The 12,300-nt window shown below is 41.4% G+C and overlaps 1 pseudogene; it reads right to left on the bottom strand.

Moving 5' to 3' along the window:
• Positions 1-7,192: 7,192 nt before the first annotated feature.
• LOC118754061 lies at positions 7,193-8,332 on the bottom strand (annotated as a pseudogene).
• Between the last annotated feature and the right edge of the window lie 3,968 nt (positions 8,333-12,300).

Raw genomic sequence — 12,300 nt, 5'->3', positions numbered from 1 at the left:
TTTGTTATTGTGCGTATAGATTTTTAGAGTAGTGTTTGTGCTCCTGCTATCGCCTTGAATGAATTCGTTTTTCGTTTATATACTCTGATGAACATATGTGAGGATGATAGCAAAGCGAACTCATATAAGTTAGTGTTACAGGAGCAGTTGAAATTTTCGCCCCGGTGTTTCTTAAAGAAAGCCATAAACCAAGGTGGTGTTGGGCGACAGCTGAGTTTTTCGCCGTGGAGGCCATCACGTCAAAATGATGTGTTTGTTGTAACTCATACCAATGACAGTATGGACATCTGCGTATAATTTGTTAGTGTAATTTTTTACTTATATACGGCTAACACTACCTTGTTAAATACGCCTTGCCATAAACGTAGCGACCAAGGCGAATTTAAAAATGTGCGAAATTCAGTGTTTATGGGAGGCGCCACGCCCCCTTTTACAATAACTCCCATTTTTTCCATGAGTTTGGCGTTGATATTATATATCTCTATACTAAGTAGCAGCAGTCTACGATGAATACTTCCAGAGACATGTTGTGTGAAAACTTTAGTTTGTATGGGAGGTGCCACGCCCCCTTGATATATCGAAATTATTCTTCTTCTGTTATCATCCTTTGAGGGTCTAGAGTCGAGGTCCAAAATATCAAAAAATGTTTCCTATGCAAAAATATTTATGAATAAGTTTTTAAATAATTGCAGGCATTTGAAAATAATTTCAAGTATTTTCCAAACAATTGGAAGTATTCAAACATAAAAATTTTTTTCTTTCACTTTTCAACATAAATAAATAAAAAACTAGAGCTTTTTTTAAAAAATCGCCATGGATAGATCGACGCGGAATTTAATTATCTCTTTTTTGAAAACAAAGAAACTTGAAATCGGTTCATATTTGGGCTCTCAAAATTAATTTGTCCACAGCAACCTTTTTTGTCCCACTGTCCGGCGCAGGACCCCTTGTCGCAAACAATATTAGAAGAAAAAATCGATATTGCGATACTCAGTGAGCCATACAAATCAAAATCGTCGCAGTGCTGGCTTCAGGATCAAAGCGGAAAAGCGGCTCTCTGGTCATGCGCGAACCCAGCTCGCTGAATGCAAGGTGCCGTGTCCGAAAATGGTTTCGTTGGTGCCGAAATCGGCAACTTGTCTGTATAGAGCTGCTACATTGCGCCCAGCATAAGTATACAGGCATTCGAAAATATACTGTTAAGGATAACAATTGGTGCTAGAGGCAGGCAGAATGTTCTTATAGCAGGCGACTTCAACGCGTGGGCGCAAGAGTGGGGATGCCGCAGTACAAGCCCAAGAGGGAGAGCTCTGCAAGAGGCGTTCGCTTCTTTGGACGTCGTTCTATTAAACACGGGATCTGAACACACTTTTAACCGAAACGGTTTTAGGTCAATAATAGACCTGACCTTTATCAGTTCCGGGCTATATAGATTCACTGAATGAAATCATAGCACGTGTTACACGCAAAGTTTGCAATTTGCACCATCAACTGCAGATGAGAACATTCTAAGCGGACTTACAACCCCGGAATATCGCACGGCTAGAAAACCAGTACTTTAGACCGCGACTCGTTTACCAGCATGCTATCATCCACCGTTTACCAAGGGTCAGCAGACTCCATGGCCGAACACCTAATGGCCGATATTCGCACAGCGTGCGATGCTTCAATGGTCAGGAGAACTTCCTCCGCGTATCGTCATGCGGTTTACTGGTGGACCTGCGAAAGAAATGTGTAGAATGTAGGCGAAACGCTCAGAGCCCTAGTGAAAGGGACAACTTCGTGGTACTTCGTGCGGCTTATAAGAGTGCACGCGACGCACTAAAGAAAGGAATTCAAGAAAGTAAGTGGCAATGCTTTTTAGAGCTTTGCGATGATACTGAACGGAATCCTTGGGGCTCGGCTTACAAAATTGTTTCAAAAAAGCTGAAAGGCAGAAACATGAATCCGACAAACGCTGCATACCTAAAGTCCGTTGTGGAGACACTATTTCCCGTACAGAGGCCGTTAGTGTCCACTATGGATGGTGATCCGTTGAGTGTGGTTGACTCTGTAACGGAAGAATAAATCACACTCGCAACAGCTAAAGTGGAAGTAAAGAAAGCTCCTAGCCCCGATGGTGTGCCCAACATAGCTCTAAAGCTAGCAGTCCACCAGTGCGCTTCCTCATTCCTACAAGTTTTTAATGGATGTTTAACGAACGGAACTTTCTCCCAAATCTGGAAGAGGCAAAAGCTTGTTTTAATACCTAAGCCGGGTAAACCTCTGGATGATCCCTCAAGTTGTCGGCCTATTTGTCTGCTGGACACAGCAGGTAAAATCTTGGAGCATATAATTGCCAAACGTCTCGACAGGGAAGTCCAAGAGAAAGGCGGAATATCGGCAAACCAATTCGGGTTTAGAAAAGGGAAATCTACTGTGAATGCGGTAGAAGAAGTCATTAAGTTAGCACGGGATGCAACGAGCGGTACACGGTGGCTGAGAGGACTAAAAGAGTACTGCGTGATTGTTACCTTAGACGTAAAGAACGCGTTCAACTCTGCCAACTGGGCTAAAATACTCGATAGACTGGAGAGTATTGGAATTTCTTATTATCTTCGAAGACTAATACGAAGTTATTTCCATTCGCGAGTTCTGTGGTACGAAACGGAGGAGGGCCTGCAGCGAGCTGAGATAACAGGTGGCGATCCACAAGGATCCGTACTAGGCCCTTTACTATGGAACATTATGTATGATGGAGTTCTTCGTACCGAATTATCCGAAGGATCATCCATAGTAGGTTTTGCAGATGACATTGCGGTAGTAGAATCTGCGAAACTTCTTGATGTCATATGCGAAAAGGTAGCATCATCAGTCGGCGTGATTAAAAGTTGGTTAAATAGTTTCGGTCTGAAGCTAGCCGAGCAAAAAACAGAAGCAATACTTATCTCGAGTCGTAAGAAACTAGTGGAGGCAGCGCTAAAAATTGGCGACACCATCATGACGAAACCCACAATTAAATACCTGGGAGTGGTGCTAGACAAGCGTCTTACTTTCAGCGCCCAATTGAGCTATGTGAGCAGCTTCAACGATCACGGGACTATCGCAAATAATGCTTACTAAGCGGGGACCGAAACAGCGCAGGCGTTTACTCTTAGCGAGCGTGGTTAAAGGCCAAAAAGTATGTGGCCCCAATTTGGTCAAACGCGGCACAGTGTCCAGCATACTACCGCGGAGTCAACTCAACATACCGTTTATGCGCGCTCCGAGTTTGCAGCGCCTTCAGAACAGTGTCGGACGAAGCAGATGTCGTAATCGCCAGTATGATACCCGTAGATACACTGGCGAGAGAATCGACGGTCCTTGCATCTACGCCGCGTACTCTAACTCAATTAGACCGACGTGAAGTTCGGAAGCAGCATTACGGAGTGGCAAAATATGTGGAATAGTACGACTAAAGGTCGTTGCACCTATCACTGCATACCCAATCTGGTATCCTATCTTAGTAGAACGTATGGCGAAGTAGATTTTTATCTCAGTCAGTTCTTGAGTGGTCATGGCTGTTTTAAGGTATACCTGTTTAAATTCACACATGAGCACGACCCGTACTGCGACTTCTGTCGAAGTGGCGTGGAAGAAGATGTCCAACACGTATCTTTGAGTGCCCTCAATTCCATCGGCAGATGAACCAACTGAAACTAGCTGTTGGAGGCGTGTTTACGCCACAGTCAGTAGTCGACTATATGGTGAAAAGAGCCCATGAATGGGCATCAACTAGCGACACACTAACTTCAATTTTGCAAGAACTGAGGGACCTAAAGAGACAGCGGCGTATCACCCGTGATTAAGTTAACTCTTTGCATAGCCGCGGACTGGAACCAAACTATGATGTTCACCAACCAGAGTGTAGGCGCGGACTGGAACCTAGGCCGTTCCAGCTGCTCGAGCAAGACAGCTTAGAAACTTGTGCTTTCAGACCGTCCCTTCAACATGAATCATACCAATTAAAGCGTAAGCGCAGACTGGAACCTAGGGCGTTCCAGCCGCCCAGATGGCAATCTCGAAAATTTGCGCAATCGAAAATAGGCGCTGACTGGAACCTAGGGCGTTCCCGCCCCAAATAAAGTTCAGTTTCGAATTTCGGGCGCACGGGGCGTTGGTGCAGATTGGACCCTAGACTAAAGGCAGTATACATACGTATACGGGCCTGAAACTCGTCTCTTATGCAAGCCTGCTCAATGCAATGCCAGCGTCAAAAAGCAGGCATAAGGCATTCCGTAATTTGAAGGTATTTGTACTTACTGTCTATAAAACGAAGATAATAAGTTGTATCTAAGAGATAAACAAATAAATAGTTTAAAACAAAAAAGGGCATTTCTCTTTAAACAAGACGTGGGAAAGCCTACTAGGTGTAGCCCAGGACTGAGTACAACTGACTGGAACGACCGTGCGAGCCTAGTACTCAACCGCCTCCCGACGAAATTCGTGAGGGTGGTACCGGGGGGTTCGGTACTTGGACAGTATGAGGTTTAGTGAAAGTGCAGCATTTAACCCTTTAATGCAGAGTCTGTCATATATGAAACGCTTTTTAATATTTTAATTTTTTTATTTTATTTATTTTTATTTTTTTATTATTATTTTACTATGGAAAAATTTTTTACGATTACTATCCACGTCAACATGAGAAAAAGCACGCTCAAAAGCATATTGAGAACCTCCTTCCTCTGCCTTGAAAGGGTTAAAAAGCATTAAAGGGTTAAATGTTGCACTTTCGTAAAGATATCGACTAGTATAACCATTTTTATTATATCAATTATTTGTGAAAGCTGATAGTTTACGAGTTATTAGAGTTTAAAGGAGCTTTTCTTTTTCCAATCTGGCCACTCCGGTACAGCATCCAATGTCCCAAAAATCAAGTCTTAAGATAAAATAAAGAGAAATCTTTCAGAAACAGTGCTAATGGTGTATTAAATATAGTGTTTTCTAATAGAATTGGAGCCAAAATCCAAAACTTAAAAAAAAGTGAAATTTTGGACGGTATTTTGAGGGTTAAGTTATTGTTGTTGTAACTTCTCTATAGTTTTTCATTACATAACGTTATATGATCATTTATCTTCACGATAAAACAAAATTTCATTCCATTATCTCTTTTCTAAGCGAAGATCTACGATTTTGAAAAAAAACTCGTGTTTTACCTATAGTGCGCTGCTTTCAGCGTTTATTTTACATGATCTATAAGCCTTATATAAGGTAATTATACACCAAATGATGCCTTATTATAAGGGATTATTAAAGAGAGCAAACCTTATGAAATGATGACATCAACACAGTGAAATGTGGTGTTGATTCAAACTGAACATTTAAAAGCACATGTACATGTATGGCTGTAGCTGAGTGTGCAAATATGCTTGATACAATCGGTTGCTGCCAAGACTGTCCGGGTTCAATTCTCATCAGACGGACCACAAAATTTAATTAAATTTTTTTAATTTTTTTTTTAATCTCTCTGAGAGAGAAAAAGTTAAACCTGATTCCCAATGACATCAATAGGGCAAAATCAGGTGTAAAATAAAGGTTGTGCCATACAACTTCTATTTCTCCCATCGTCATCATTTCATAAGGTTTGCTCTCTCTCTCTCTGAGAGACCCTTATGCCTAAGCCTTATAGGCCATTTAAAAAAAGGCTTTAATAATCCCTTATAATAGGGCATCACTTGGAGAATACTTACCTTATATAAGGCTTATAGAGCATGTAAAATAAACGCTGCAAGCAGCGCCGCTAGCAAATTCCTTATTTCTTACAACTTCTTATATAATTTTTTGGCGAGTTGTGTGTATTTGTTATTGTATTTGTGCTTTTGCTTGTGTGTATTGCGGTGGTTGCTAGCGCAATTGACACTGTGTACACTATGAAGTGTACAGTATTTTCATTGTACGCTTTACACTATTGTCTTTATTCAACAGTGCACAATGGTTTTGTGAATAGCTGTTTCTAGATTCTCTGTATTCGCTCTACACTCAACTTCAAAGACAACGACAATCAATACACGCTTTTGAGACGAAGGCATTGTTGTACACTTTTAAACATCTTGCGCACATGTCCAATATGTACATATGTATGCTGCGCGGTTTAAACTAATGTGTAATAATGAATATTATCTCGAACATATGTACATATGTATATTAAAAATGCAACACCTGAAGCGATGGTTTTATGAGGTGTAAAATATAATGAACACACCTCTATTTTTTTTAAACGACCCTCAATATCTTTCGCCGAAGGAACGTAGGGAAAGCAGCTGTGACGTAGCGCTACCGGAAATACACTCCAACAAGACTGGAACTCATCAATCACGTTGTGATAGCTTAATAAACAATAAACCAATTTACATTAAACAAAATTTATAAATAAAAAAAAAACTAAAAATTTACTTAAAAATGGCACCAGTGAATTAAAATTTTTTACATTTCATTCCACACTCTCATCCAAGGCGAATACATATAACGTGGTATCGATTCAACATATCGTCACTAGACATGAATAAGGACGCGAGCTCAAAAGTTGACCGCGAAAAAAGGCGCATAAAAAACTTCAGCGAAGAAAGACTCTTAACATAGTTGACGGCGAAGAAAGACGCGTTAAAATATTTGACGGCGAAGAAGGACGCGTAAACTTATTTTCGCAGTCAACTATGTTTGCGGTTGTAATAGTATGTACATTCCGTAAAGAGTTTTTGGCGAATAATGCTGAAGTGACAGTCCTTGGCCAAGTATAAATCTATGATTACGCGTCTTTCTTCACCGTCAACTAGGTTACGCGTCTTTCTTCGCCGAAGTTTTTATTAAGCGCCTTTTTTCGTACAAATTTTGTATGCGTCTTTTTTCGCCGTCGAAACACTAGCGCGCCTTTATTCGTCTCTAGTGACGATATACTACAATTACTTGTATTTTGTTTTTGCTTTTAGCGGGCCATTGTCAAATGTCTGCTATTCTTCCCCGAATGAAAAAGGGCGACTGAAAATACAAACACTCTCACGTTTTCACCTACTTAATAGCGAAATACAAAATTTTTACAATCAAACGCTACTCACAGCTAATGAAACAATACCACCTTATATAAATTCGCCTTGCTCTCATTCTCATTTTTACTCTTTGACGTTTTAAAGCTTGACGTTAAATTGGCTTCTACGTTTTTTAATGTACCTTGCATATAAACGGAATTTACAAATTTTAGTAATTAAAAAAAAATCATACTTACATTGCAATAGCTTTTGGAGTTAAGTATAGGCCATATCTTTTTATCATCCCGAAAATTGTATGGAGTAGTTTGTAATATCGAGTTTGTTGAATAACGGTTCCGACAAGAAATAATATCTTTTGTTTTGCGTATCTGAATGAAAACATTATTAGTATCCTCTAATGAATAGTTTACATTACATTCTCCTGAAGTATCTGTTTCTGTTGTATTAAAATCCACATCAAAACGCGACATTGTATTTTGAAAAGCTGACAATATACCCTTTTTAAAGTTTAACGCCCAAACAGATTCTTTAGAGTTTGGGCATACTTCAGTAATTAAACCATCTTCAAACGAGAAACGTAATAAATGTTCTTGTAGATCTCTTGCCATTTCGAAACTTTTTGGGTGCATATCATCATTATCATCACGAGTTTCTGCATGTGTCGTTGAGTCTGAAAATTCTCCATAGTAATCATCTTCATTTGAACTTATGGCTTCGATGTCATTGTAATTGGGAATGTCTATTTTTTTTTTGATTGACTTGAGTATCCCATAGTTTAACATCATTTATTCGAAGAAATCCTTCACAAGGTTTTGGGAAAAATACGTCTAAAGTAGCCTTTAGAAAAAGGCTCGATGCATTACCGCCAGTGCCAGAAAACTCTGTGGTCAAATCGATGTGGTATTCGTATTTATATATCTTATCCCTAAAACTGAATTTTTTGTAAAAAGCATCGCATTGCGGAGACCCGCAAATATTTGGATTGCGGAAGGGATCTGTAAACACACAACTTTAATCAGTAAATCTATAAACTGCTAAAATTAAATATTCATCTCTACTCACTTTTACTGGCAAGCGAAATTTTTAAATGAATCGATATCAAAGCAACTATTAAAAGCTGTCGAATTAATTTAGTTGTGTATGGATTCGGCGAACGATTAATTTCAGTCATGTTGCTAGGGCTTCCTTAAAATTTGTATTTCTTTACTGGAGTAAAAGTAATGACTTGTGAGGTATTATTCTTTGTATACCGAAATGCTTCACTTTACTCCACACATGACAATGCCTGAAAAATATGGTACATATGTATGTATAAGCAATATTGAACGAATATGATAGAAATAAATATATAAATATCATGTATTCTTTGAGCATAATTTTCTTCTTAATTGTTAAGTTAAATTAACACGATGACTTCACCCTGGGTCATGCGTGTCGAGCTTGTTGGCAAGAAGTGTAGGGAAGTCAGCGGGGTAGGCAAGCAAGCACGGTCAGCGAAATCGAGGGCAGTTTTTGACGTTTAGCTTTTATAGAATTCACTTTTCCGTATTTTTACTTTGAATTTGCGATTCGCTCCGCTTTGAAAATGGGGACGAAAGAGTTGGACAAAGAAAATTTCACGCTTAAATGTCAAAAAAAAAAACGCAAGAAACGCCGAAAAGAAAAAGTCATCGTGTAAATGCACGAGGGCTTTCGAAGACTTTTTTAAAAGGGAACGTACAAAAAACGCAGGGTGGAAAGTCATCGTGTAGATTGGCTCATTGCTAAAATTTTAGGTTCACCTAGGGTGAAACTCTTATAAGTAATGCTGGTATATTTTTTTCACACAAAAAACAAGATTTTTTACGGTATAAATTTTGCGGTCGAAGTCACAGGGCATAGTTAAACCATTGTTTACATAAGCGCAAACAAGAGTTTTACTATTAGTTGGAGAGCCGACTGCTTGAAAATATATTGATTTGCTTGACCTTAGTTTGTCAGTCCAAACAGGAATCTTTATTTACGGTTGATGGATAGCTCGTTTCCAATGGATGGTGGCAAGAAAGTGGCTGACTTACGTGTAATGATTTTGTATTACCGGCTTATGGTGACTCAATTGCTGTCAAATGAATGGTCCAGATTTGATGCTCACAACTTCTTTATTCTACGCAACAACATGGCTGGGGATTCGTCGGAAGGAATGTGACGGCACACTTTTGTCTCTATTAACTCGATACAAGAAAAAAAGGCTTTTTACAGTCAGCCTTTTTCCTTATATTTGCTTGGACGCAGTCGATTTCCCTTTCCACTTTCCACTGAGGGGTGAGTATCGACTCCCCGAATGTCGCCAGCTTTTAATACAAGCTTTTAATACACTTTAATTACTTGGTTGTAATTCCGTTCTTGCGAGGGCTGATGAGTGTGGTTCGCTCCGTGTCCAATTCGGAAAAAGGAAATATATTTTTCTAGCCTCGTGTTATGTGACCACCGATTCTTTTATCGTATGCCAGTTTGGGCGTTTTCATAGTGGCCATGTCAATTCGTGTCTATACTGATATAATGGTTCGTGTCTTGAATAACTATTGGTTACGTACATTCATCTGGCAATCCCCCCCATTTTGAAGTTTAGCTTTGACAGTTTTGTTATGTTTACATTTGTCATAATCGTTCTTATGTCTATTATTTGGCCAATAAAACTAATAGATCAATATTGCACATTGTCCTGAAATCAAATAACCAAAATTCAATAGTTGGTATCTAGGGCAACTTCAAATCACCGACTCGCCAGGTCCTAGCGTGGCAATCGTGTGCTGGCCATCGTGCTCTGGCACAAAACTGTAAAATTTCGAAAGATTTGAACGTGCTTATTTCAAAAATAAGGAATTGCCATCTCATATCCTGACAGAAGTCCTTGGCAAGTCGGATTGAAAAGAGCGGATTTTTCAAAATATCACGGTGACCTTGGATAAGGTTTGAACCACCCAGTTTTTTTCACATTCTCATTCTGTCATTATTTTTGAGCTTCTATGGAAGGTTTCGAAAGATATCTCGATTATCTTTAATTTTTCGTAGCATAACTTTTCTAAATGAATTAAAAATCATGCCACAGTAAAAATGTTATCCGTCAAATCATCGCCTATCCATCGCAAATAATATTCATTTAACTTAAGTGCAAAAAGAATTTGCTTGAGCTTAAATGATGATGAGTCACCATACCTTTTAGTCTGACTGTAGTGATTATTATATTAGTTTGTGAAAACCCAATGGGGTATAGTCGTTGCGCTTCAAATGCAGTTACAGTTGCATGGCTATACTCAATCCCGACTCTTGCGTCCTCGTTCGCACACTCTGGGCAACGTGAGAAACCTATGTGCGAGATGCGGTAACCAATCCGAGTGGAGCCTTGGGTCACGGCAGAAAGAGAGGGAGCTTCGGTGTGGCCACTCCGACTTATTCGGTTTAAGGGCTCACTGAAGTCTGCAGCGTCTGTTCACCAGTAGGTGCGGCTGCAAGCGGGTGTCTGCTTGGAGCAAGCGGCTCGCTATGTAAATGTGTATTTGGTTGCGAAACCACCCCCGTCCCAGCAATGGGTTGTGCGCTGGGTTTGGGACCCGCCACGTAAAAACCACTTCCAGTGAAGAAGCAAGGCAAAGCCTCGGATGAGACCCCCCCTTATGATGACGACCACGGCAAAGGACTACGATTTGAGGGCATACACCTGGAAACCCTTAATGGGGAAGGTGCCTCTGCCCGGCTGGTTGATGTTCTCGTAAGGACAAAAGCTGACATCACCGCCATCCAAGAAATGCGTTGGACGGAGCAAGGCAAACAATGTCTGGGGCCTTGCGACGTTTACTACAGCTGCCATGTAAAGGAGCGCAAATTCGGAGTTGGATTTGTTGTGAGCGTCTAGCCATAATCCGCATCAAAGCGAGATTCTGCAATATCTCGCTCATCTGCGCCCATGCCCCGATGGGAGAGAACGATGAAGCATACAAGGATCTCTTCTATGAGCGCTTAGAGCGCACGTACGAGCGCTGCCCCCGTCATGATATCAAAATCGTGCTTGGCGACTTCAATGCCAGGGTGGCGAGGAAGGGATCTTTGGAACCACCGTCGGAAAATTCAGCCTCCACGAAGAAACGTCCGACAACGGATTGAGGCTGATCGACTTCGCCGGGGTCCGAAACATGGTAGTATGCAGTACTAGGATCAAGCATAAAAAGATCCATCAAGCTACGTGGCTGTCTCCGGATCGAAAAACGAGAAACCAAATCGATCATGTTGTGATAGGCGGAGGGTACGCTTCTAGTGTTCTAGACGTACGCACACTCCGAGGTCCGAACATCGACTCGGACCACTATCTTGTTGCAGCCAAGATACGCACCCGCCTCTGTGCAGTAAAAAATGTGCTCCCAAATATGCACGGAAAGCTTAACGTCGAAAAGCTGCAATCACAACAGACAGCCAGCGCTTTCGCTACTCGACTCTCACACCTGCTCTCAGAAAGCACTATTCAACAAACCGCCATATGCGAGCAGTGGAACCACATTTCCCGCTCATTAAGTACCGCCGCCGAAGAAGTAGTCTGATTGCAGCGAGCCCGAAAGAACAACTGGTACGATGAGGAGTGTCAGGAAGCTGCAGAGAAAATGACGCCGCCTACAAGGCCACGCTGCGATCGGGCGCAAAGCGCGCTATGTGGGACCGCTATAGGGATCTGAAGAGGGAAGCGAGACGTATTTGCCGCAATAAGAAGAGAGAGGCCGAAATGCGTGAGTGCGAAGAGCTTGAAATGCTGGCCGACAGGAAGAATGCCCGAATATTTTAGCAGAGAGTTAGGCGACTTACGGAAGGTTTCAAGACCGGGGCGTACTCCTGTAAGAACAATAATGGCGACCTAGTAACTGATGTCCAGAGCGTACTTGAATTATGGAGGGAACACTTTTCCGCCCTACTAAATGGTAGCAGCACGGAAAGTTGTGGAGAAGAAGAACCTGAGCCCGCAGTCGATGATGACGGAGTCGACGTTCCACCGCCTGACTATGACGAGGTACGTATAGCAATAACGCGGCTGGAAAACAACAAAGCTGCTGGAGCTGACAGCCTGCCAGCTGAGCTATTCAAGTACGGCGGCGAGGAGTTGATAAGGTGCATGCATCAACTCTTGTGCAGAATATGGTCAGATGAACGCATGCCCGACGACTGGAATTTAAGTGTGCTCTGCCCAATCCACAAGAAAGGTGACCCCGCCATTCGCGCCGACTACCTCGGGATCAGCCTTCTAAGCATAGGTTACAAAGTCTTATCGAGCGTATTG

Source organism: Rhagoletis pomonella, unplaced genomic scaffold, assembly GCF_013731165.1.
Source record: "Rhagoletis pomonella isolate Grant_MI unplaced genomic scaffold, Rhpom_1.0 Rhpom_scaffold_03294, whole genome shotgun sequence".
Taxonomy (NCBI): domain Eukaryota; kingdom Metazoa; phylum Arthropoda; class Insecta; order Diptera; family Tephritidae; genus Rhagoletis; species Rhagoletis pomonella.
This window is presented reverse-complemented; position numbering and strand designations above follow the sequence as displayed.